General features: G+C 33.6%; 1 long non-coding RNA gene across 1 annotated transcript; it reads left to right on the forward strand.

Moving 5' to 3' along the window:
• Window positions 1-713: 713 nt before the first annotated feature.
• LOC137828038 (uncharacterized) lies at window positions 714-9,808 on the forward strand. The gene is made up of 3 exons (XR_011083807.1): window positions 714-765; window positions 1,255-1,409; window positions 9,284-9,808. It is a non-coding gene; the product is annotated as an uncharacterized lncRNA (long non-coding RNA).
• The last annotated feature ends 793 nt before the right edge of the window (window positions 9,809-10,601 follow it).

The raw sequence follows: 10,601 nt of genomic DNA on the forward strand, positions 1-10,601 counted from the left end.
TTGGGTTAGGTTTTTTGGAATTTTGTTTGGTTTCACCACTTTCATTTAATCTTTCACATTCCTTGAGTTTAATCTGGGGATGAAGCTTTCCTTTCATAGACTGTAATTTGGGGGAAAGGTTGCATGAAGTATAATTTGGGGACAAAGAGGGTTCTTTGAGAGAAATTTTATACTCTTTGAGAGATATTTGGCTTTGAAGCTTTCAAATTTCCTACTAATAGCTTTGATCTCTTATAATGCCTATCAAAAAGAGTGCCTCATAGTGCAAACTTACTAAGATATATGGAAGAATCCGAACCTCTGCCACCAACATAATTGACACCTTCACCTTGTTTGATGAAGCTCCACTCACTTGCAATTGCATATATATTTTCTTGTGGGGTTCTAGCATTTGATAGAGGCATAAGTCTTGCATTATTACGCATATAACGACTATACTACCGTAAGCATTTTCTATTGCACTAATGGATGGACAACCAAACGTTAGAGTTTCTTTGGCATGTTTTTCCATAACTTTTTTTCCATGATTAATATTTATTTTGATTTCTTTAATTACATGAAGAAACATGTTTCTTTAAGGCATAAAATGACATATGATGATCATACAAGTCTCGTTTGAGTAACTTTTGTTATCGCCATGTGTGAAATGCATTTCAATTTATTTATCACATCATGATTGTTACAATTGACTCTATTGGTTTTAGATGTCAGCAGGTTAAGGTACTTGCGTATAGTGTGGGACAAGTGCACATAGTGACAAAGATGGTACGATATAGATAATTGTATTTACCATAAGGTGAGAAAATAGATAAAACACATAAAAGAAACTATTTAACTAATTGACAAGTAACCCAATAAACTAATTAATAAATGTTATATGTAATAAAATAATTTATTTTTACTAGAAAGTGTGGTATTTTCTTAGTTGTAGAAATTTGATGTAACCAAGTGTTGAGATGAGAATAAAAAATATGTATTGATTTATATTTCTCATTTTTACTATATTACACTGTAATTTGTTGTTTGTTTTAACACCATGTATATGTTTGTTGTAAGGTTGGCTATGTGATAGCCATTTTAATTTAATGGTGATCGGTAATTTGGGAATTTCTTTCTATGCATTTGGATCACAAAATGAGTACTAGTTTTAAATTGACACATAATTCATCGATTTTTGGTTTTATCTTGTTTTTGTAAATTTGCGTTTTACTAATTATATTAGCTATTATTCTCATTGGTTGAATCTCTTGCCAGTTAACTTGGGTAGAAAGCTCCGCTTTTAACCTGTCTCCTCTAGATTATGTTATGCATCTTCTCGTTGCATTGCAACGTGACTCTGTTGGGACAAAGTGGGCTCTACCTGTTGATCACACTCCGACGATCAAGTCAGCGAGAGCATACAAAATAAGGTAAGATTTAGTTTCAGTCTAGTATTCAGAAACAACGTACCTCCTTTACTGAGGGTCTCAAGCCCTTTTTATAACATAACTATCTCTTTAACGACTTTCTCTTAATAGACTATAATCTCAACTGAAAGCATAACAAAAATAATATTCTGCCTACGACACCTTTACTCACGATGTTAACTTGCAAAAGAGAATCTCGTGTGCCCTTATTATTGGGTGCTCACCATTTAACTAATATCGCCATATATAATTAACAACTTTATGCACATATTTATTTAACTAACAACTTTATGTATATTCACATATATTATATTCTAACAACTTAATGTATATATCTACATATATATTTAACTAATAATCTTATCAACATATGATCAACTTGTTATTTTCTCTATTTAAATCATCCTCCATCAGGCTTACTAATGAAATTGGGCCGGACTCACGACCTACCCTTTGGGCCTAAAAATCGAGCTGACCACACCCACGCCCATGAACCGAGGTCCCGACACACGAGCACTCTGTCCAGTACAACTATTAATACAAGTTAATTGATTAATCAATTTTTAAATAAAAGCCTCTTTATCTTTCGTGTGAAGCTTGACTAGTTTAGGTGCCTTTTAGTCTAAATACAACATACCTGGCTTGGACTCTTTTTGTTGTATAAGAGTTTAACACCTTTTTGTGCCAGTTATTTATTGAGTCTTCATTGCTCAGAAACAAGAAAAAGGTTGCCTATATCTAGCCGATTAAAAGAGTTTCTGATTAAAGATTTGGGTTTTTTTTTTATGTAATCAATAAATGAAAACAATAACAAAAATAAAAGCTTTAAAATTGAAATTGAAATGTAAAGGGTAGTGTAGAGCAATGCTGCAATATATTGGTGTATGGAATAGTTGTATTTAAGTGGATTTGATAATTACGTAATATTTAATCATTCTTGTTATATGAAAGTCGATGTTGTTATATGACTTTAGGGTATTATTTCTATTGCATAAGGAAGTGTGTCATTCACATGGTTTTTTTAGGAACTGATCAAGTAAGTATACCCATTGGGTCCATGTATCTCCACACCATCAAAGCCTTGAATAAATAATCAGTTTAATAATATTTATTAACTTTGTCTCGTTCTCCCATTCATTAATATGAACTTTTTAGTAACACTATCTTTTGGTCCTTTATCACACCATGGAGATGCCACTATGATGAGAATGTATGTAAACTACTGCCTAACTTTCTTACCTATAGAGACATATTTTTATTTTCTCTTAAGTAAAATATATGTAATTTATTCTATATTCTGAATAGTTTAATTAGTATGTTGTTGTTAGTGTATTTTTTTTTTTTTGAAAAAAAGCAGCATCCGATTGGAACTCTTCTTGCTAATACAGGAATTCATATTGGATGACTTCATAAAAATTAAATTATGAGTTTCATATATTCATGTGAGTGTAGCTATCTATTTTGTGTAGGCTACCTTTAGATTTCTTTCCAATTCTTGGTGTTTTTATTGATGAAACTAAGAAAGAGCCTTAACTAGGGGAAACAAATAAAAGTAAGAGTGCTTAACAAAATTAGAATTGATTTACTACTGACATCTTAGTGACCTTTGTAGAAATCATCTTTCCACATGTTCAACTATATTTTATCTCAATCTTTGTACGTCTGATTGATTTATAGGTACACTATAGAGTAAATATAAGTAATGTATTGTTTCCTTGTGAAGGTGAAGATAGTGTGAAGTGGAGCTTTAACTACTGAAAGATGTCAGTTGTGCGATAAACAAGCTTAACTCATTTATCATTTTAAATATTCAAAGCACATGTTTACTATTTTGTTTATTTAATGGTTAAAAGTTTTCTGGAAATATTTGGATTCATTGACCTAGATTTTTTTAGTAATCCTTATTGATAAATTTAGTGCATCATCTTTAGAAAAGTCTATTTTAATAGTGATTTTACCTTTAATTAAATTATATTAGTTTTTTAAATTTGACTCAATTCAATTAGTGCATAATTATATTTAATTATTGCAATAATTGAGTTAGTATGATATATGGTAGGTATTGTAAGTCTACTCTACCATTCTGATTCATTTATTTGTTCCCATCTTCTCTCACCAACACACATACTAGCCATTCTTTAAAAATTTACTTGCTAGCTCCAAGTCAAGTTCTGTAACTTGTGATTAACTCATTAAATTGGAAGATGACAAGTATTTATTTTCTTTCATTCTTATTATTGTTCAAACTTATTAATTAGTTTTTAGACACTTACAATATATGATGATTTTTTGTCTATTAGATTAAAGATGATGGACAAAGAGTGGACTAAATTTTCAAGATTTAGTAAAGAGTATATTAATGGTGTTGAGTTATTTTTAGATTTTTCATACACTAGTGGAAGACTTCAAGGGAATGAGATTTTATGCCCTTGTTCTAAGTGTAGAAATCATTGTTGGGCAAAAAGATATGTGGTCTATGATCATTTAATAGTTATAGGCTTTGTAAAAGGATATAACATTTGGGTAAACCATGGGGAGGAAATATCATCGTTGCCTATTGTAAATTCAACAGTTTATAAGGAGTGAGAGAGAGAGAGATTACACAGCCAATATATATTGGTTCACTCAACCTTGAGCTACATCCAGTTTTCGAAACAACCATTGGGTTCCACTAGTAACCAATCACAAATTACAATCCACACAACCACAAAGAGGTGATCTTGATACCACAAGAACCACTCAACCTCTTTGCCAAACACACAACCTTAGTCAAAACACCCTCTGACTTTACAGGCTTTCACACACTTCACAACTTTATAAAAGAACAAATAAAATAATCATAAAAGGAACAAATTACACCTGGATTTACACGAATCACAGAGCTCCTATGATTAGACCTTGAACCAATGCATAACTACTTAGCAATCTTGCAAACCTTTGAAATTTTTTTCTCAAAATCAATCTCAATCTGACTGTATTTGATATCTTTTTTTTCTGTATTTTGTTTTGAAAGGAAAGCCATATTTATAGCTTTCAAAACTAGCTATTCTAGGCAACAATCATGATTCAAAACAGTTTTGATTCAATTGCAAAACAGATTAACAGGGTTTTGAAAAACTGTTATGAAATGTGACAATCAACCGGTTGAAAAGTTGTTTTAACCGGTTGAATTAGTTAGACAATTATTTAATTAAGTCAAAAACAGTTTTGAAAACCTTCAATCAAGCTAAGTGACAAACAACCGACTATATCATGGTTTCAACCGATTGTTTTTCTCTTTGCTTAGAAAAACACTTTTCCCTTTTAAAAAGATTGAACTAGCTTTGTGCAAAGGACTAGGAATGATCTTTTACAAGATTTCTAAATACCCTAGACTAAGCTCAATCCAAAAGCAGCACAACATCAACAAAAAACCTCCAACATAGATTTGAATCATTAAAGCTTCCATGTTCCACAATCACCCCCTATTTGATGGAGACAAATCCTTGGGATGCTTTTTGGAATGTTCTGTTTAGAATCTTGCTTAACCTACATTCATAAGCAAACAGAAAAAAACAGGGTAATCTATTCCAATCAAACAGGCACCACACATTAGTTTCCACTAGGTGATTTCCAACGAGGAACATTAGCCAAATCAATGTGAGAAACCAGTCAAACATACATAGGTGCAACACAGAAAAATAATCGGTTATTTCGCAGGAATAACTGGTTAAAATTTGTATAAGAGTTTGTATCAGATCAGAGTTTAAAAAACCAGTTAAAGCAATGTTCAAACAAGTATGCAAAACAAAAGCAAATGAAAGTATTGAGAACATTTCAACCCAAAGCTTACCAAAGCTCACTTCTCCCCCTATTTGTCTTCACAAATAGACAAAAAGAAGGATTAAGAAAACAACATAGATTTAAGATAAAACTTGTAAATCAATTATTCCCAATTCATTCCTTAATGAATAAAACCTGTCTTTTTGGATAAGGGTTTTGTGAAAATGTCTGCAAGCTGGCTTTCAGTGGCAACGATTTGAATCTCACAATCTCTATTATTGACATGGTCACGAATGAAGTGATGTCTAATCTCAATATGCTTGGTTATGGAGTGCAAAACCTAATTCTTTGTGAGATTTATGGCACTTGTGTTGTCACACAATAAAGGGACCTTGCTTATTTTCAACCCAAAGTCTTCAATTTGTTGCTTTATCCATAAGATTTGTGCACAACAACTCCCTGTAGCTATATACCCAGCTTCAACTGTTGATAATGCTACACATGCTTGCTTTTTGCTGTGCCATGATATAAGGCTTGATCCAAGTAAATGGCATGTCCCACTTGTGTTGTTTCTATCTAATTTACAACTTGCAAAATTAGAGTCAGAGTATGATGGAAGAGTGCCTTCATTCCGATTGGATTTCATGGTGGAGAGGTGCGGAAGCTTCACAAATTGGAGCGGACAAGGAGCTCACTTAGAGCTTGTGGATTCCTTGAAGGTGAAGGATAGGTATGGAGAGTGATAGGTGAGGCCTAATCACTTGGTCTAGTGGAAAAGTTGAAGATCAAACGTCTATCCTAGGGAGGGTAGGAGACAAGAGTGTAATTGGCACAAATTTGGTAGCAATTCACTCATTTGATTAATCTTACATAATGAGAGCCAAGAACCTCAATTTATAGGAGAGAGGGCTGAACATTTTGGAGCCAAAAGTTTAAAATTCAAAAATAAAACTCTCCAATGAGAATGTGCCATGTGGAGTCATGCTTTCAATGTTTAGCTCACACCTTCCATGCGAAATCCTCTCCACTCCTATGTTGCCATGTGTACGACCATGTGCTCCATGCCAAGGTATTTTCGTTTTCCAATATGTCCTAGACGTTTTAGGGTTACATTGGGCTCAAAGAAGCCCAATTGTTACCTTAACTAGTCACTTTTAACCCTAACTAGTCAAATTTTACTATTGGCCCAAATACAAGCCCAAAAACCTATACTACTTTGCCCAATATTTGGTCCATTTATTTTATGCTACTAGGCCCAATACATGGCCCATTAAATCCTAAACAACTTTATACAATTTATTTAAGCTAAAGCTTGGCCCAAAAATAATGTTGACTAGTCAGCAGAAACTCAGTCTTCTTGTGTTCTTCTGACCAAAGCTCTAGTTTATGTTTTGATGACTTTGAGGGCTTCTTAGATATGTTTGTACATTCCTTCAGCCTAGAGTTGTCCTCTTGATTGGGCCTACAAAAATAAACAAAAGCCCAATTTAGACCCATATTTGCAATTAAATCAATAAACAACCTCTAGGTTTTCATCCTTATTGTATGGTTGTGTGAGGTTGGACGGTTTCCATTAGAGTATCCTACTAAATGAATAGGAGAGTGTGAAGGATATCATAAACACATAGATGTTGTGCCTTTAAGATACTTTAGGATTCTTTTGGCAACTTTAAGATGAGATTCACTTGGACTAGATTGGAACCTTGCACAAAGGCAAACATCAAACATAATATCAAGTCTACTTGCACTAAGATATAGTAAAGAACCTATCAACCCCCTGTATTTAGTTTGGTCAACTGTTGTTCCAGCTTCATCAACACTTAAGTAATAGTCTGTAGACATAGGTGTTGTTGCTGCTTTACAACTCTCCATCTCAAACTTTTTGAGTATGTAATTGCAATACTTGGATTGACACAAGAAGATGCCTTCTTTGGATTGCTTGATTTTCAACCCAAGAAAGAAAGAGAGCTCCCCCATAATTGACATCTCAAATTCTCCCTACATAGATTTTACAAAATCTTCGCACAATTTATCATTAGAAGATCCAAAGATAATGTCATCAACATATATTTGGACTAAGATTACAGTAAAATCTATTTTTTTTTTAATGAAAAGGGTTTTATCAATCTTCCCTCTTTCATATTGATGAGATATAAGAAAACAAGTTAACCTTTCATACCATTTCCTTGGTGCTTGCCAAAGATCATACAAGGCTTTGTTCAACTTGTATACATGATTACGATATTTGTGATCTTAAAATCCAGGTGACTGTGAAACTTAAATTTCTTCATTCACAATTCCATTTAGGAAAGCGCTCTTCACGTCCATCTGAAATAACTTGAACTCATTCATGCAAGCAAAGGCCAATAAGAGTCTTACAGCTTTTAACTTGCTATTGGTGTAAAAGCCTCATCATAATCAATCTCTTCTTCTTGGTTGTACCCCTTAGCAACAAGCCTTGCTTTGTTCCTTGTGATGACACCTGAATCATATGACTTGTTCCTAAAAACCCATTTTGTTCCTATTACATTCATTTGAGCTGTTATAGGAACCAGGACCCATACATCATTTCTCACAAACTAGTTGAGCTCCTCATGCATAGCAGCAGTCTAGTGCTCATCCTTGAGTGCATCATTGATTGACTTTGGTTCAATCTTGGAGACAAATGTTGTATGATTGCAGAAGTTTGCCACACTCATTGTAGAAACACCTTTGTTGATATGCCCAATGATGTTTTCAACAGAGAGATCTCTGGGGATCCTCCACTGTTTTGGAAGATCATACTGCTGCAGATTTTCAATCGGTTGTTTTGCAGAATCAACCGGTTGAATTTCTGTGCAGTTTTCCAGATTCTTCATGAAGATATTATGCTCATATTCTTTTGTACTGATCTTTGCTGAACCTTGCTCAGATTTGTTAGTTTCATCAAAATCAACATGCATAAATTCTTCAACAATCATAAGTTTCTTACTGTAAACCCTATATTCATGGCTAGATAGGGAGTATCCAAGAAAAATACCTTTGTCAGCTTTAGCATCAAACTTACCCAAATTTTCTTGACCATTATTTAGGATGTAGCCTTTGCATCCAAAAACCTTTAGCTGTTCTATGTGAGGCTTCCTTCCATTTAGCAGCTCATATGAGGTCTTTTTCATGATTGGTCTGATAAGAAAACGATTCATCACATAACATGCTATACTTACTGCATCAGCCCAGAAGCGCTTAGGTAAGGATGATTCATTCAAAATTGTCCTTGCTAGTTCCTCAAGTGATATGTTCTTTCTCTCCACCACTCCATTTTGTTGAGGTGTTCTTGGTGCAAAGAAGTTGGAAGATACCTAGCTTGTTGCAAAAGTTGCTGAATTTCTCATTTTGAAATTCTCCACCATGGTCACTCCTAATTGCACCAATGTTGCTACAACAGGTGTTTTGCAACCTTTTTGCTAACTTCTTGAATTCAGGATAGGCCTCCTTCCTTGAGTGTAGGAATATGGCCCACGTAAACATGGAAAAATCATCTACAACCACAAGAGCATACAAATTTCCTCCAAGGCTCATAGTTATAGAAGGACCAAAAAGGTCCATGTGTAGTAGTTCAAGAGGTTTTGAGGTGGAAACAAAGTTTTTCAGTTTAAAAGATTTTCTTGTTTGTTTCCCCTTTTGGCAAGCCTCACACACATGTTCCTTCTCAAACCTAAGTTTGGGTAAGCCAATTACAAGGTCATTTGAAATCAATTTATTCAAATGATGCATATGTATGTGTGCAATTCTTCTATGACAAAGCCATGATTCCTCATGCTTTGTTAAAATACAACCGATTGATGTAGAGTTAGAGATATCAAGCAAATAGACATTATTTGGTCTCTTACCAACCAACAGAACTTCCTTTGGGTTTGGCAACCAAATCTCACAAGAATTAGTTCTGAAAGTGACTTGTTAGCTGATAAGTGCCTAATTTTAGTAATATTTCATATTAAAATATAGACAATTATGAGGATTTCTTGCTAATTTACATATAAAATAATATCTAATTTATGAATTTATACATTTTTATATTTTTTATGAGTTTTATTTGAATAAGAGCATTTTATTCCCAAATTTGGTTTTAATTACAGATTTCTAGGGAGGATTGAAGATTTGAAGCAAAGGAGAATAATTTGAGCTAAAAAGAAAAAGATAGAAGGTCCCAGAATGGAAAAAGATGCAAAGAAAGATAGGGCCTTTTTTATGTTATATATTTTTTATGAGTTTTATTTGAATAAGAGCATGTTATTCCCAAATTTGGTTTTAATTGCAGATTTCTAGGGAGGATTGAAGATTTGGAGGAAAGGAGAATAATTTGAGCTAAAATGAAAACGATAGAAGGTCCCAGAATGGAAAAAGATGCAAAGAAAGATTGAGCCTTTTTTATATTTTATCACTTAGCCCATTAGCGCGACACAAGAAGGAACCTAACCCTAGAAAATTAGGATAAATAGGGGGCTAGAGGTTCAACCCTAGTGTGCCAGATTGAGAGCAAAACACCATAGAGTGAATTGTAACCAATTGGGAGAATGGAAGGTGCTAGAAGTATGCGTGGCTAATTCTACCCTTTGGGATTGAGAGTAATCTGCTCAAACTCTTATGTATTGAGGTGATATTTTATATATTAATATTCAGTTCTTGATTGATTATTCGTATTATTGTTTTACTTTTAACTTTCCGTGACAAATTGAGAATCTTAAATATGACCGAGAGGTATTTTTAAGGTTCGGACCTAAACATAAATACTTAGCATATTTGAGTGTTAGAGATAAACTTGAAATGTTAATTGCCATTAACGTCTGATTGTGATTTCTAAGTTGTTTTTATAAGTATGCGAGAGCTCGATATTTAGGAAACATTCTTAAGAATTTTATATGCGAGAGATCGATATAAATGAATTTTCTACGGGCATCAATTTTAATCAAAGAACTTAATATTGGCATGCTAATCAAAATACATGAGAGTGAGAGAGATGAAACCTAATCCCTATTTTTCCAATTGAAGCAACTAATTCTCTGTTTGTTTTCTTATTGATCAGTGCCAACATAATCACTTCAAACTCTTTTTATTGTTCTGTTGTTATATTTAGCGAATATTGTACTCGATAATTCACCGTTCCTTGTGGGTTCGATATTTGTCCTTAGGGACAGTTATTACTTCTGAAAAACGCGGTGCACTTGCGGTAAAATGTTATCAGTAGCCTCTGCCACAGAGTTGGCTAATGCTGAGTAGGCTATGTTTGAGTCCTTCTACATAGAGAACATCATGGATAGAAAGCTATTTTCATTGCATATGGTACCTTTACCAAGGATTTTTCCTTTGTTTTTGTCTTCATAGGTCACATGCCTTTCATGTTTGAGAGTGATGCTGACAAATTTTGACGCATCTCCAGTCATGTGCTTGGAGCAG

This window comes from Phaseolus vulgaris, chromosome 7 (genome assembly GCF_000499845.2).
Source record: "Phaseolus vulgaris cultivar G19833 chromosome 7, P. vulgaris v2.0, whole genome shotgun sequence".
Lineage (NCBI taxonomy): Eukaryota > Viridiplantae > Streptophyta > Magnoliopsida > Fabales > Fabaceae > Phaseolus > Phaseolus vulgaris.